This window comes from Podarcis gaigeae, assembly GCF_964106915.1.
Source record: "Podarcis gaigeae genome assembly, chromosome: 14".
NCBI classification, from domain to species: Eukaryota; Metazoa; Chordata; class Lepidosauria; order Squamata; family Lacertidae; genus Podarcis; species Podarcis gaigeae.
This window is the reverse complement of record NC_139690.1, coordinates 22071247-22088283: the sequence shown is the minus strand read 5'-3', so window position 1 is coordinate 22088283 and position 17037 is coordinate 22071247. Positions and strand designations below refer to the sequence as shown.

Here is a 17037-nt window from a genome sequence, read left to right as displayed (position 1 = left end):
GAGGCAGGCAGCCCCCCCAAAAAGACCATGGTGAAGATCAGACAGGTAAGTGACCAAGTAATGATCCCCTATCAAGTGACTAGCAGGTGCTCTCCAACCTATTAAGATCCCCAGTCTTTCAACAACTCTAAATAGCCCAACATTCCATCCTAAGCTAACAGACCCCTCTGTATAGGTCCTGTGCCCTTTTCCCACCCCCCAGCACAGATCCACTGTGTACCAGAAAGGAATGCGCAGCACGGAGGGCCCTGTGACTTTAGGTGCTGACAACTTTCGATTCTGAGATTACACTGTGTGTTGATGAAACAGCCTCCCAGTATACCGAGGGCAAGACTTCAAACCAGGAAAAAACAGAGGAGCCAAAAGAAACTCCCTATCTTAAGAATGCCGTCGCACGAGACCAGACTGTGCAAAAATATTTATCAAGCCCTTTTGTTGCCCAGGTAACAGGGAAGCATCCCCTTCTCCTGATCTCGCAGAGGAAACAGTTAAGGGGAAAGGGATCCAGGTTCTCTCGCACGTACAGAGGATAGCCTCCTATGCTCCTCTTCTAAGTTAAAGAGGGGAGACTGAGGCCTGGTTTGAACCTGTGATGGACCACCCTACAGCCCCACATGGAGACCAGGAACCCACACTTGGCTTTTCCTACAAATTTGGGTAGACATCAAAGCTTGTAGAATTAACCTGTGTCTTAAAAGTCCACATGCTGAAAGGGGAAGTGGGAAAGAAGAGTCACTCTCCCAGCTTCCTCTAGCTGCACTATATATTTTTCAAGGCAGAGAAAGGTAAACGTCCTCATTGCCTTATGACCAAGGAGGCAGAATGCCAGGGGAAACCTCAGGGGCAACCAAGCTACCTGCAGAGGCCGCACAGGCAGTCCTAGATTTAAATGGTGTCTCTGGTTAGAATGATAAGACTCATCAAGTTGGAAGGGACCATGAGGCAATGCAGGAATCTTTCACCCAACGTGGGGCTCAAACCCATGGCCCTCAGATTAAGAAACTCATGCTCTACCAACTGAGCTATCCCCTCAGCTATATTCACACAAATGCCCTACCTCTTGCTTCTCCGTCCAGACCTTCAACTTGCATATTTTTATGACTTGGTCAACTCATATTCTGCCCCCAAACAAGTCTTCTCTATTCTTCTTTGGGGGGGTGGAGTGCAGAGGAAGAGAGTGGCGAAGAACAGCTCAAATTTACCAAAGCTGTATTGTATATAGTTCTGGTCCTTTCACCTCAAAAAGTTTGAAAATGTTCAGAAAAGAGTGAGCAAAACGATCAAGGAAGGGTATGATATAGCATTTCTCCTATGAGAAAAGGCTGCAGTACTTGGGAACTTTTGGTCTAGAGAAAAGTCGAGCAAGAGATTACATGGTAGAAATTTGTAAAATTGTGCATGGAATGGAGAAGAAAGTGGACAAAGAAGTTTTGCAACCTCCTTCACAATACTAGAACTCGTGGACATCCAATGAAGCTGAATGCTGGAATATTCAGCCCAGACAAAATAAAATACTTCTTCACACGATGCATAGCTGAACTATGGAACTCGCTCCCACAGGAATAACTGATTGCCGCCAACCTTGATTGCTTTAAAAGACTGGACAAAATCGCAGGGAAGGCTATCAATGGCTACTAGCCACGATGGCTATGCTCTGCCCTCCATAGTCAGAGGCAATAATGCTTCTGAATGCCAGCTACTGGAAACCACAGGAGGGGAGAGGGCTCTTGTGTTTTGGTCCTGCTTGCTGGCTTCGCATTGAGACATCTGGCTGGATGCTGTAAGAACAGAATGCTGAACTGGATGGGCCATTGGCCTGATCCAGCAGGCTCTTGTCATGACAGGAAGTTGCCATTGGTCTATCGAGCCAGTAGAATTCCCTAAGCTGACTGGCGGTCCAGGATTTCAGACAGAGAATATTCCCAGCCCTACCTGGATATGTCTGCAATTGAAAAAGTGGCCTTCTGCATAGAAAGCAGATGCTCTGCCACAGAGCTACACAAGAGTTATCAGAAAGTTCGCTTCTTTTAAAAATGTGCACACACACTTCATTATATTAATTTTCTAAATTTCCTGTAACTAAGACCAGCCGAAGATGCTCAAGCAAAATTGTTAGTGGTGGTTCTTTAAAAAAAATGTTGTAAAAAAAGCACACAAGACACAATCAAATTAAAGACTTCTGAATTAAGATGTGATCTGAGCCTGTATTAGACTGTTGGCTCTTGCTAAAGCTTCTCATGAAGAGAGGCTTTTCTTTTTAAAAAAATGTTTAAAACACAGGCCGTTTACAAAAAAGTGACATAACCAAGGGCAGATATTTCAAAACATTATTAAACATTGCTCCTTTGAGTTCTTAGCCTTTAGAACATTTCTTGGACTGAGAACAGTCTCCTGTAAAGAGCCTTTTCAAGATTATAATTCTTCTTAATATTTAAAAAAAACCTCTAGAGTGGGAAGAGAGAAGTTTTCTGGCTTAGAAATAAAAGGTATTTAGGAGGATCCAGCTCTATAAAACTGCACACTCCCCCCCCTCCTAGTTTTAAGGGAAGAGAGAAAAATGAAAAGCGGTTTCTAAATCTGTCATCTTACACCACATCAGGAAACAGAGTGCTCTGAAGTATTTTCATAGCCGCCTGCCAAACTTCCTAGAACACTGGCTTATTAGCCCACAGTTCACACAGCTTAGATCCTAGAAGAGAGGGGATGTGAATCATGTCTAACCAAAACAATTTTATTTCAGGTACTCGAGTCAGCCGAGCACCCATCAGAAGCATCCTGTCCCATAATCCATGGGACTACACTGGTTATTTCCTTTCTGCACCCCCTAAAAAATGACTTAATGCTATAACTTGCTTTGATGGTTCAAGGAAGAAGATCCATTTCATATTTGACAGCCCTAAGGGTGGGAAACTGGACCACAAGTGCTTACAAAGTTCAGTGCAAGTGGCTTTGCAAACTGCTCAGTGGGGTTTGCAAAATGCCATACATGGAGCTCTGAAAGTATCGATCAGGCTGTGCCTGCAAAGCCCCTTTCAGCCCAGCAATGTCTTTATGTGTCCACACCTGACATTTGGCAGTGCCCATCAGCCCAAACAGCCTCATGGCCAAACAGGGAAGCCTGGGGGGGCAAATCTGACTTGCAAGTAGCGTCCCCCCCTCCACTGCTGCAATCTCTGTTCTTTTGTAGAATAGAAGGCTGAATATTCTTGGAGAAAGTGGCCAGAGAAAAGCTTTTCTCCCTCCTTCATAATACAAGAACCTGTGGACATCCAAGGAAGCTGAATGATGGAAAGTTCAGGAAAAATAAAAGAGATTGCTTTTTCGTGCAGCACACAGTTAAACTATGGAACCTGGTCCCAAACTGTGATAGCCTCCAACCTAGATGCAGTATTCGAAATTAGCCAGGCGCATTTTGCACCTGGCTATTGAACACTTTTAACCAAGCAAAGATGCCTGGGCACCAGGATGGTGCCAGACATCTCCACCATCTGAGGATCATTGGATCTGGACTGTTTTCACACACTAATACTACATCCTGTAGAAGTCTATCAGCTATATTTTATTTGCACAATCGGAATGAGTTTCAGGAACCAGAGTGCTTTTTCAGTGCAGCCTGAGCAGGAGCAGTCACCACTAAGAAAAAGAGGTCAGAATAGGCCAATATATATGTGAACTGCCCCTGGATCAAGAAACTTTCCTTCTTTAAGTTCTCAAAGTTCTTAACCTAGTTCAAGGATGTCATCTGAACTAGCTAGATGTTTAACTGAGAATCAGTCACTCCATCAACTGAAAAATATGACTTTAGCGCCGTCTTACCAAAAAATGACAACAAGGCATTCCATTTTGGTGACTGCAACCTTGGTTTAAGGAGCCATTTGGTGCCTAGCTTATATATCTGAATTTCTTACACCGCCTTTGGTCATCCTGGCTGTGGCTGATGGGAGCTGTAGACTTCTGTAGGGTCACAGATTCCACCATCTCTGCCCCCGAATCAGATGACCCTCTGCAAAGCCATAAAAAAATTAAACAACTGGAGAAGCCGAGGGCTTTAGCTGGAGCTAAAATGGTATTCAATGGTTGGGTCTTGGGTGCTTTTGGCCAAGTAACTGGATATACCAGGGACTCAGCTATACAGCTGCAAATAAAACATTTTAAGCGTGTTTTATATGCAATATACAATGTGACACTAGATGGTGATGGCAAGCCTTATGGAAAATTCAATGTATTTTGAAAAACGCTTTTCTTTAAAAGAGGGGGGAAGCATTTTCAGAACGTCTTTTATTTGCGTGTAGATTCCACCCAGGTATAAACTGACTGACTGGGTATCAGGCAAAAGTCTTTCCTAACTTACCTGGAAATGCTAGGGATTGAACTTCTGCACACAAAACATTCCACTAGCCATATCCTCAACAAGAGTTCCCCTGGGGATAAACTGGCAGCTGGGGCAAAGAGACACTGGTGCAGCGGACAAGAACAGGCATGCTACGGACTGCAGGGGGGAACGTGTAAGCCACTTTCATTGCCGGATAGAGAGGGTATATAAGATTTCATGCATCCACACACCTGCTTATGCAGATCTTGTGGTGGGGGAAAATCTCCTGGGTTCTAGAATAAAACTATATATTTGGAGCCTATATCAACTCCAGCACATGGAGGGATCAAGCAATGCTTAAATAATGACTCAGGGATTTTTTCCCCCAGCTCTATCCATGCCCCAAGCTTTGGTAGGAGGAATCTGGCAAGCTGGGTGGGTAAAGAGAGCCCACACTGCCACTCTCCATTACTTAGAGTTCAGGCAGGTAGAGAATTAGCTATTCGCCCACAGCATTGCAGTTTTTCACAGGTGAGTCAGAGCCCCAGCAAGGGAGTTCTTCAGCTGCCCTGTGACTCACCACAGTTACGTGCGGGCATGTAGGTGAAAAGTCTTTTGGTGGTCTGGAAGGCTTTTTCCAATTCCTACTTGGGATTCCAAAGCAACACAAGGATTACATGATGCATTCACATTCCTCAAGGATAAAGGAGGTTTGGAAATCTCAACAAAAGGACTAGAAGCCCAACAAAAGGAAAGAACTTTCTGAGAGAAAACATTTGCTTCGTTGCTGAACTTAAGGCCCCTACAATGACTTGGCGCTTGCAAAAAGTCCCAGATTGTTTGTAGCCGTCAGGCCAAACTGGGCAAAGTCATGTTTTGGTTTGCCATCTTGATTCAAAATGGTGGCTGGCCAACATTCAAGTTTTGTCAGCAGTTCTCTATCCCCTAGACAAAGAAAGGAGTGGCTTTCTTTGAGTGGCTGACTTCACAGCGGCAGATTGTCCAGAAGCTGCAATCCCCTCTCTAGAAAAATGTTTGAGCAAAGCCAGAGTACGACATAGCTTCACAAGCAAAACAGTTCTGCATCCATACTACGCATGGAGTGCTCAGATACCTTGAGGCAAGGTGGCAATTGGCAGCACTCAATACAAGTGGTTGCATCATTGCAGAAGAAAAACAGTGAGTTCTCCTTCATTCTAAGCCAATGATATTTCAAAATGAAAGACAAGGAAGACGAGTTTCAGAAAGCATTTTATGGAAAATATTATTTTTTAAGGCACAGGCCATTTTTCAATTTCAGCATTTCAATTTCAGTGGCATTAGCTCAGAGGGACATTCAAAGCGACACTCTGCATGAGCCCAGTTTTGACATGATCCCCACACAGTATCTGTCCCCTGTCCTTTTAGATTATAAGGATTTTCCTGCAATGGAGGTGATACTTTCTACTTGCAAAGCTATCATTATTTCTTAGACTAATTTATACCTTTCTTAACAAGCACTCTGGAGTGAGGCTCAAATACTTAATAGACACGCTATACGATCAGGGCAGTAATAATAATATCACGAATTCATAAAACTGTTTTTAAATCTCAAAAGATCTTGATGTGCCGTGCAAAACTACTTTAAGAGGTCTAGCTTGCTTCAGCCACTCCCAGAAAGAGAACAGCCATCACACAATGCATGTACACTCAGTGAGTAATTTAGACAAAGCAATCAAGCTAAGTAATATAGGCAGAAATGGCTCTAAGTTGTTTTATCCTGAGACACAGCATCAGTCCATTCAGCTCAGCATTTTCTATGCTGACAGGTAGCAGCAATCTGGAGCCCTACCTGGAAAAGATGAAGACTGAACTTGTGACCTTTTCTAAAGCAGGTGTTTTACCACCCTTCCTCTCAACAAAACAGAAAATATTCAAATCCAGTAAATAAGCTGAGTGCAATATGCAGTAACTCATTTCAATGCGTAGAGAGGATGCTGTTTATATAAAGCCCTACAAAAGAATGCATTTTTAAACTTTTATAAAGTCCTTCCACTAACAGATTGGATGGGCCAGCACAAAGGAATTCCTAAGGAGGACAGAATTTGTCATTGCAACTCTGTGTCAACAGACGATGCAATTCATGTGTTCCTTGAATGCCCTTTTTCATAATGAACACAGAAATAACTATATTTACCCATTGTTAAGATCACAGCAGGGTTTTTTTTTTGCTGTCCAATGTAGAGAAGTATATATCCTTCAGAATATCTAAATTTCTTGCTAAGGCTCCACAAATCTGTGCTATTAAAACTTAAAGGGGGTATGGGAAATTATCTATCCGTTAAACGTTAAGGAGCAGAAATGTAAATCTTTATTGTTGTTATTATTATTGTTTTCATGTGTATAATGGCTGTCTGCTAATAAAACACAATAAACTGACTTGACTGTGAAAAGTATCATAACACAAACTACAGAAATTTCCACTTCTGTACTGAAGTTTCACAAAGAAGTAACAGTTGGGGGAAAATGTCGATCGCCAACCAAAGTTGAAGATTCCTGGGACACTAAGACTTCTCTAAAACACCCCACCAGAAATATGAAGTCGTCTTCTTGCAGAAATTGCTATGTATTTTCAATCAGGTTGAAAGAACTTGCATAACAGATGCTCAGCAAACAACTATCTGACTTTTAAAAGGCATCTGAAGCCAGCCCTGTTTAGGGAAGTTTTTAATGTTTGATATTTTATTGTATTTTTAATCTTTTGTTGGAAGCCGCCCAGACTGGCTGGGGGAAAAAACCAGATGGGTGGGGTATAAATAATAAATTATTATTATTATTATTATCAATCCAGAAACTGATAAATGTACACAGCTGATGTAAGCAAGATGCTGACACCAAGAGAGACAAAGATTCCAGTGAAGCACTGCAAGGCACCAACACTGGGTGACCTCATCAATAGGACACACTCTGTAGTAGCAAGAGAAAAATGTCGTGAATAAATGCATCTATATGAAGATAGGAAGCTGCCTTCTATCGAGTCAGCCATTCATCCATCTAGCTCAGCGATGTCTACGGTACATGAATGGCACGGAGGAAATGGACAGAGAAAAAATCATAACATGGGAAAAACTGTGAAGCCAGTCATCACTTATGTCATGATTCCTGCTGCCCCTGTTAATCTGTACTATAAAAAAGTCACAATATGTTAAAGATAAGTAAAAATGTACCATTTTCAGACACCTAAGTAGCAGCAGTTTCCAGGACATTACCTCGTTCACCTTGACATAGTAACATCCTTATTTCTGACATCATGATGTATTGGTGTATCACAATGTTTAGCTGGAGATACGATGTTAAGACAGACATCACTCAGGCAGCACAGCCAATGATCTGGGATGATGTGAATTCTGGTCCATCATCATCTGGGAGGATATGAGCTCCATACCTTGACCTATCCTTTGCTTCTCTCAGGTTCGGAGACCGGACAGCATCTAGGCACTTGATTTTCAAGAGAAAAGGTTTCTTCTTTCAGCCGCAGTGGATTGTTGTCAGCACAAGCCCACACCAAGCCCCATTGTGGGAATTAAACGCACACAGTCTCCCCAAAGGAAAGATTCTCAAAAGGACGTTACTTTTTCAGTCCATCCACTTAGAACAAACAACAAAAGGGGAAAACCAAATGTAAATTTAAAGACCCAAGAAGTGGCCTCAGCAAGTTGTTTGCTCTTCTCACCCTCCCAATTTTTTTGGATGAATTCATCAAACCCTTTACAAACTAGATGAACCTCATGGTCCCTTCCAACTCTTCTATGATTCTGTGATTCTAAAGCAGCACGATTCTACAATGTGTGCGTGCCAAGGACCGCTAAAGCACAGAATACACAATGTCAATTATTATTATTATTATTTATTTGTTTTAAAGCTGGAAGGTTGTGCTATCATATTTTTCTTTTGACATCATGCACTGCAATTCCATTCATGCAACTGAACTGATAATGCTAATATCCACTGCAGAAATATTCGGGGGGTGTGCGTGTAACTGCTTTCCTAGAGCAAATGCAATTAGTACACATTAGTGAGCCGGCAGTAGTGACTGAGCAATGTGAAATAACAGGATATGGATTAATGTAGTCAGGATATTATCTAAATGGAGCAAGACTCCTGTATGCCCATCACTATATATGCTCTCTCCTGCCTGCTTTGCTGCTGCTTCTCCACCTCAAATAACATTAAGTTTACAAGAAATGCAATTCAAACTCTTCCTCTGCTTTGCTCAATACAGAATGAAGGAACGGTGGGCAAGTAGAAATCAGCATTTTCCTGTTGATGTTACAAAGAAATGGACAGAGTGTGGTGCTTAAGTTTGAACTTGCTGTATGATATGAAAACCACATGGTAATACTTCCAATGCTGCAAAAGCAGATTACAGTGGTACCTCAGGTTACATACACTTCAGGTTACATACGCTTCAGGTTACACACTCCGCTAACCCAGAAATAGTGCTTCAGGTTAAGAACTTTGCTTCAGGATAAGAACAGAAATTGGGCTCCGGCAGCACGGCGGCAGCAGGAGGCCCCATTAGCTAAAGTGGTGCTTCAGGTTAAGAACACTTTCAGGTTAAGAACAGACCTGTGGAATGAATTAAGTACTTAACCCGAGGTACCACTGTAGCTAGTTCATGAAATCTGGGCATTAAAGTCCAAGTGCAACCTTGAAAAAATTAGGTTTTTGACTTCAGCAACCCTAAATGCAAGAGCGGTTTTGTGGAGGTGGGCTGATAAATGAGTAAGACAATGGAGATCAAGACTTCCCAATTAGATTTCTCCATCTTCACATTAAAAACCAACAGTAGCAAGTTCCATTTCCCAGAATATACCTTTTCATTTTTAAAATGGAGCAAAGGAAAGAACTGACTGAGGCTCTAGTCTGCGTAATAACCCAAGGAGCAGCCTTTCATCCCCCGCCTCATCTGGAGCCCCAAGTTCTAGAATTTGTTTGTTGTATTCAACTATTCAATTTGAATAGAGCTATTCAGATTAATAAACCTAAATTAGTCAGGCCCATTAACTTCACTTGGTCTGCTCTGTGTAGGACTAGTTTTGAATACAGTGGTACCTCGGGTTAAGTACTTAATTTGTTCTGGAGGTCTGTTCTTAACCTGAAACTGTTTTTAACCTGAAGCACCACTTTAGCTAATGGGGCCTCCTGCTGCCGCCGTGCCGCTGGAGCCCAATTTCTGTTCTTATCCTGAAGCAAAGTTCTTAACCTGAAGCACTATTTCTGGGTTAGCAGAGTGTGTTACCTAAAGCGTATGTAACCTGAAGCGTATGTAACCAGAGGTACCACCTCTTTCAAGAAAAAGGCTAACAATGGAATAGAAAAGAAATAAAAAATAAAAAAATACACAGCCAGGGCTAATCTAATAGTATGGAGTTGTCCTATATAAATAGCTACTCTGCAGTCAAATTAAAGAATGCAGAAAAAGCAAAACAAAGCAGACTGTAGGGTGTGGAGTTGCATGGACTCCCTGCCCATGAAAAGCTAGAACGTCAGAGAAAGGACAAGTCTGAACCCATCCACATTCCATTTGGAACAAATAATTCTGCAAAACATAGTACAGCATTCACAATCAATTAATCTCCCACCTGCAGTCCAAAGTTCAGGAGAGTCAATAATCTGCCCCATATTTTTTTAATCACCTCTCAGATCCAGGACAGCAACAGCACAACAGGCTCAGGGAATGAGTTTTGAAGCCATTCATTCCACAGCAATCTACCCTGTAAACTTGGGCTCACCAACATGGAAACTGAAAACAATGGCACTCTGGAGGTCATCTGCTGATGCCTGAGAAGCCGCTGAGATCACCACCCCTGCCTCACCACCACTCACTGCCTGCTTGGTCATGAGGGTGGTTACCACCTTCTCCCTTGAAACGAATGTAGAGTTGAAGGAGCAAGTTAGAAGAGGAACGCTTTCCCACTTCCTCTTTCAGCTCTACCAGATGCCCAAAATTTAGATTAGTTCTACTGGATTTTCCCAGATTCCTCACTCAGAGTAGGGAGCTGCTAATCCAGGGGAAAGAAGTGACCAGAGTAGGTAGTGCCTTCAGCACTGCCCAAATACACAAATGTGACCACAAACCTTAAGAGGATGGCTATAGACAAAAAGGCAGACCCCTTCCAAAGTCAAGGAAGACTTTCAGAGCAGTTTGACAGAGCCCTGGGAAACACAGATACTTAAGAACAGCATAGGATACCTGTTTGGCCTTAAGCAAAGCTCTCTAAATCCCAGTTTCTGCTATGACGTACAGAATAGGCAAGCTTCATCTACAAGAACTGCACAAGACAACACAAGAGTCAGGACATAAATCGATCAATTCAGGATGGCCGAAGTTGCAAGCAATGACCCCCCCCCCCAAAAAAAAACCAGACTGACTTAATACATCCAAGTTCCTCCATGCACAGTGTTGAACAAGGGCCATCTGGGCTGAATGACTCACACACTTTTCTATAGGATGACTGTTCTCTTGCATGTCACTGCTACAAAACAACTGCAAGGCAAGTAACCTACAAGTTATATGCTCTAGATGAGATTCCTGCATTGCAGAGGGTTGGGCTAGAGGACCCTCGGGGTCCCTTCCAACTCTACAAATCTGTGAAGAAATAGAGCAGTGAGGAAACAGACTCTCCAAACCGCTGGTAATCCTAGAGATGCGCTATGAGAAACCTCAAGGTAGGCATCCACCCCTGCCTGTCTGCAACGCAAGTTGATCCCCACCCAAAAAATGTACTAGATATCCCAAAAGTCCGAGAGCAAAACAACTTCTCCATGCTTAACTATACCAGGGTTACTAGAGTTTGAATCCATGTTGCGGATTTATGAGATTTCATCAGCAGCATTCAAAATTGGCTTGCTTAACTGGAGCACTCAGTCCCTGTCTAACTGGTTCCCCATTAGCCTCCGGGATTCGCCGTATAATTATTGCACATACTACAGTGTGAGATAATAAAAAAAAGCCAAGGGTAATATTTGGTTTCGCCCATGTACTTCAAAAGTCATTTTCAAGCAGTGATATTATTTATATGCAGGAACAGAATGTGCATTAATGCAAATGGGATGCTGAACTGGATATACAGCAGAAGAAAGCATTCCTCTTTTTCTTTGTCTGTAACAAGCGGGAAGAAGATTTGGGAGTTTGAAGCTCGAACAGAAAAACAATCCTTAAAACATGGGATGTGTCTCTTTAAATTTAGGATTTGAGGAAGTAGAGGAGAATCAGACACTGGATTCGACATATGGCTGGGGCAGAGAACAGGATCAGGCTGCATCCCTCAGTCTCCCCACATTCAATGGGTCAACTTAGCCAGGTGAGCAGGACTGCCCACCTAGCAATCACCAGGTCTCATGTATGTCAAAGTTCAAGGGGGATCAGCTGATGGGGTGTTAAAGAGACCTTCAAATACATGCACCCAGAGCCAATCGACTGACTGGAAATGGGAACACACCTTTAACAGGGCTTGATGAAGCAATCTGCTTAGAAACTCATAAAATTTGAGGGGTCCCCCCACTGCAGGGGATGGGGAAGCTGTCTTAGCAAGCAGCCTCAATTGCAAATGATTCGAAACAGAGCTGCCTTGGCTGCACTCAGGATTTTTCCATGGGGGGCTCCCTAGGGCAGCTAATACCTTAGGGGTCTCTCCCATCAGTGATATCAGTTGAGTGGAATTGACAGTGTGCAAGCTCCTGATTCCCACATCCATACCTGCCCCACACATGATTTTGTATATGGGGCAGGTGGGCTTGTTTTGTGATGAATGGCCTCACAGGCCAAACTGGGCCCCATGCTAGGCCTGGTGAGACCCATAGGACAAAGGTTCCCGTTTATTCCTTACCTTCACATCCCACTCTGTGAGGTAGGTTAGGCTGAGAGACTGTGACTGGTCTGAGGTCTTGCAGTGAGATTCATGGCTGAATTGAGATTTGAATACTGTTCTCCCAGGTCCAAGTCCAACACTAACCATTGCACACACACTGGTGAAATATGACCACATATGAGATTTGGTGAGGCACCTAAGCTAAGTACACAAGCTGAAGTCTCAGGAATTCAAGCTCTCTTCTCTCCTGCACACAACTGGTCTTCCAGCCTCATCAGTTTACAAAGCAGAATTATATACCTGAAATGTTGTACAACTGCTGCTATTAACTGCCCCCACAGTGAACATTATCTACAAGCAGAACTTCAAAGTATTACTGGTAAGAGAATGAGTCAACTCCGTGGCTTGTATCAGACCCAGGCTGCATTTACCAACTTTCTGATCCTTTTTTTTAAAAAAGAAACATCATCAATAACAAAGTTGGAAAACCTTTTACAAGTTTCACCTTCTTTTTAAATATTATTTATTTCCTTTCCACAAAATATGGAACAACCAATGCAGATAAACCATCTCAGAGCAAAAGGGAAAAAAATATTTAGGAGAAATTAATGCTTTCTTATACAGGGACAGCAATTATACTTTTAATTTCCAGTCTTAGAAACTTATCCTTGACATGCAACAGTGGGATCAATTTATAACTATAAAAACAATTCAAACTATAAAAACAAGCAAAGCATAACCATTACAGCAGAAACACAATAGTACAGGTTCAACCAAAGAGGTGTGTCCCACAGAACAAAATGCCGTAACTATCAAAGGCCAGTGGAAAGAGGTTTGTCTTCTTATGGAAAGAACTATACAATGAAGAGGCACCTCTGTAAGAAGAGAGTTCCCCAGTTTAAAAGCTGGCACAGAAACACTCAAAGGTGTCTCATACAGAGTTAGAGCACTGCCAATCTAGTTCAGTATTGTCTGCATTGACTGGCAGCGCCTTTCCAGCATTTCAGGCAGGGGACATTCCCAGCCCTAAATGGTGGTGCTAGGGATTGAAACCAGTGTTAGAAATTCAGGTATATAAACTAGGTGCCAAATGGCTACTTAAACCAGGGTCACAGTCGCTAAAACAGAATGTCTAGTTGCCATTTTGGGGCCAGACGACTCAAAAGTTGTATTTTTCAATACGGCTTTTTGGTTCCAGAAATTCAATCTGATTGTGCAAATAATATATCATGAATATACAGAATGTGTTGCTAGCGTGTAAAAGCAAAGAACCAAGGGTCCCCAGGCATGCACCTCCAGATGGTGAAGACGTCAGGCGCCACCTTGGTGCCCGGGAATCTTCACTTGGTTGCAAGTGGCTGATAGCTGGGTGCAAAATGTGCATGGCGAATTTCAAATGCTAATTGAAACAAGAACCTTTTGCATGGAAGGCAGTGGCTCCAACACTGAGCTTACGACACTTCCACAGGAAAAAGCTCTCTGCTGGGCTGCCATTCCCCACACTTTTGATGGTGACAGAACTACCAAGAGCACCTCCAATTCTTTTCTTAACACCCAAGAATGTAGGCGGTACGCATACACACACATCTGATATATTCATTCTTTTTATATCAAATAACTGCACCTATATTTATACATTTCTTGTATGTGAAACCACAACACAGTCATAGAAAACACAGCCATCTATTCCTTGGACCTAAGTCTGCCCTCTGCATTTTGATTGCATTCCAATGAAGCTTGATAAAAATCATACCATAATCTTTCCTTGTTCTGCCCCTGTTAATATTTTTTGCCTTCCTCTGCCATCTCCCTAGGCTCAATTATTCTGGCACATTATTAATAAAGTATCTAATTTTAAATATTAAAAGAATCCATACCTCTAGGCTAGACATTCTTTTCTTACAAAATTAGTCATATGAAAGGATATTTTCCTTACAAATCAAATCCTAGGTCTGTCCAGTCCTTGCAGAACCCAATTCCTAAAGGGAACTGAATTGATACCCCGGGTGACTTCACTATGGTGTATCAATGATCCCAGTTCTGACACCTGGATTCAAGAACCCTGTGATATAGGAAGCTGCCTTGGTCCTTGGTGCAAGGCCCTTGGTCTCTCTAGCTCAGAACTGTCAACAGTGACTGGTAGCAGCTCTCGAGGGTTTCAGACAAAGGTCTCTTCCAGTCCTACCTGGAGATGCCAGGGACTGGACCTCAAACCTTCTGCAGGCAAAGGGAAAGGTCGTAGCTCAGCAGAGCCCCTGATTTGCATGCAGGAGACCCCAGGTTCAATCTCCAGCATCTTCACGTAGATCTGGAAAATACTCCCTGTCTGAAACCGGGGACAGCAGCTGCAAATCAATGTCAACAATACTGAGCTAGGTGGACGAATAGTCCGATTCTGTGTTAAGGCAGTTTCGCACACTCTTGAAGCAGCTCTATCACCTGGCTACAGAGCAGCATGTAGCAGTCTGTATTTCTCATCTTTTCCTCATTTCACTGAATATCACATCACTTTCCCTCTTTTAAACATCTCTCTAGACATTCAGCCATCCACTATCTGCTGACCAACTTCATGGGCTGTTAAATATGTGCATTTGTAACTATTTTTTGTGTTTCTGCCTAAAGTGTTTTGATGATGCTTGGTGGGGAATTTTTGGTGGTTCGTTTACAAAAATTGCAAAAGTTTGGGAGAAGGAGTTCTGTACAGTCTGCCTAGTTCCCTTCTCTCCCCAACAGATCCTGCCCTGCTCTTTTTCCTGCTAGGGGATTGTCTTGCTCCCTGGAAGCATACACAAGGCCACTGAAGTGACTCAATAGGGAACTGATTACTTTGCTGTTGCTGTTGTTGTCTTCAGAATTCCACATCCATGATCTGACCCACAGAGGCCTTGCTCTCCAGCCCATTTGCCACACCCAAATCCCAGTCTGTTTAAACCATGCTGAAAACCCTGATAGGGATGGCTGAGCCCACGGGGGGGGGGGGGGTTGAGACCTTCCATTTTAGCGAAACAATCTATCTGCTCCATGTGACTCAGAGCCATGCTCAAAGAATGCATCACTGTTCAGACCAACAGTCCCAGCCTCACGCGAGAACAGCGCATTTCGTTCACACACATTCCTTAGGGATGACACATTCTTATCCAAGGGCCTCTAACGGTTGGGGCTTGTGGCTTCTTCAAACCCCCCCCCTCCCCACCTTAATCCACCCAGTACTAGGATGACTAAGCTGACAAAAATTCCTACCCAATTATAAACCCACTTAAAGAGAACAAGCCAACCCCCCCACCCCAAACATACACGCACCCCCACCCCCTTTGCCATTCTATACTGCAAGTTTCTATTCATAGAAGGAAAAAGAGGAGGGGGAGAAGTCCACCTCGAAGACCTTGCCCACATGCTGAATACGCAATGCCTTTTCTGGGCGCACGTCTTTCTGGTGCGCTTTTGGAGAACGCATCTTTTCTACCTAATCCAATTCATCTTGCCTATTTAAAAAGCCTTTTGCATTTATACACAAAGAGACACCGGCGCTTTAATGCAAGCCAGCAAATGAAAATTGAGTCAAGTTACCAACATAAACAGAGATTAAGGCACTGCCGAGAAAAGTAGAAGGGGGGGGGGGGAGAGAAAATATGAGGCATGAACACAGACATGCCGGGCAGGGGGGGCGGGATTAATCGAAACAAGAGAAATATGTCTAACTGCCCTGGAAAACCTTTTGCAAATTAAATATTCTGCAGCAGACGGGGGCAGCGGAGAATGGCTCAAACCGAAAAGGTCACTGTGCTTAGATAAAGGTTTGCTCAAGCGTTTTGCAAAAGGACAAGGTACCTGAGAAGCACACATTGAACTTTAAGAGGAGGCCATTGTAAGCCACCAAGAACACTCCTGGGGTAGAAAACAGCACTTAAATGCATTTTCATGAGAAGGTCAAAGCCTTATTATACAAAAGGTGAGGGAGGGGCGGTCAGAGGGAAGGAGGCGGGGATGTACGATAGATTTGCTTAGGACACTTGAACAGAGGGTCAGTTTGCAGAGTAGGACCCGGGGCTGCAGGTAGGTATTTGCATGTTAAGAATGCAGAGAACACTAGCAAACTCTTATAGCCTAGTCTTCGCCCTCTCACCCAAGAGAGTGAACATTTAAGCATATAAGTTGGACAATTTGAGAAAATTTTAAATCACCCTTGTTCAGTGTCTTAACAACTCATTCACAACTCGTTTCAGAAAGTATATTTGGGGAGAGAGTCCTTAAAGGCCTAGTTTTGCTGACTGCTTGTGTCTGTAGGGTTCTAACTGACTGGGGGCAAAGAACGGGAATGGGGGGGCGGGCTGAGGGGGAAATGTCAAGAGTAAAGCCAGGTGAATGTCATGCGTTGCAAATGTCTGCATAACAAAAAACACCACACAGGTTCGGATTAGCTAGGGATGCCATACGTTCAGAATTTCCCAGTCACAGCCAGGATTCGTCTGTAAAAAATGGTCGCTTGAAGATGTCTGGGGAAACCCAGTCGAACGGCAGCCCATATCGTAAGTGTGGCAACCCTAGATTAGTAATTTTTTAAAAAGCAGAATCTCTGAAATAAGAGAAGCAAGCATGATCCAAATCCTGCTTTGGAAGGAAACCATGTTTTTCTGTGAACCTGTTGTGGTTTTCCTTTTGGTGGTCCAGTTTTCTCATTGTGCAAGTGAGTTTCACATCAATATAGTTGTTGCTTTATTTTATACTCGCCCTTCACAAGCAGGTCCCAACGGCACTCTTCACACTTCTGCTTCCCAACAACTTGTATCTGGAGGGCATATACTAAGCTATCATCACTTGGACAAACTGCAAGAAAGGACAAGGACACAAGACCAGCCCAAGGGGTCCATGAAG

At 43.2% G+C, this 17037-nt stretch overlaps 1 protein-coding gene and 1 long non-coding RNA gene across 2 annotated transcripts in view; one reads left to right on the top strand and one right to left on the bottom strand.

Annotated features, from left to right (window-relative positions):
- Positions 1–17037, bottom strand: part of IGF1R (insulin like growth factor 1 receptor) — a 179120-nt gene that overhangs the window by 124954 nt on the left and 37129 nt on the right. The window lies entirely within an intron of this gene.
- On the top strand, positions 1248–16281 carry LOC310831979. The gene is made up of 3 exons (XR_014558083.1): positions 1248–8719; positions 8963–9399; positions 9631–16281. It is a non-coding gene; the product is annotated as an uncharacterized lncRNA (long non-coding RNA).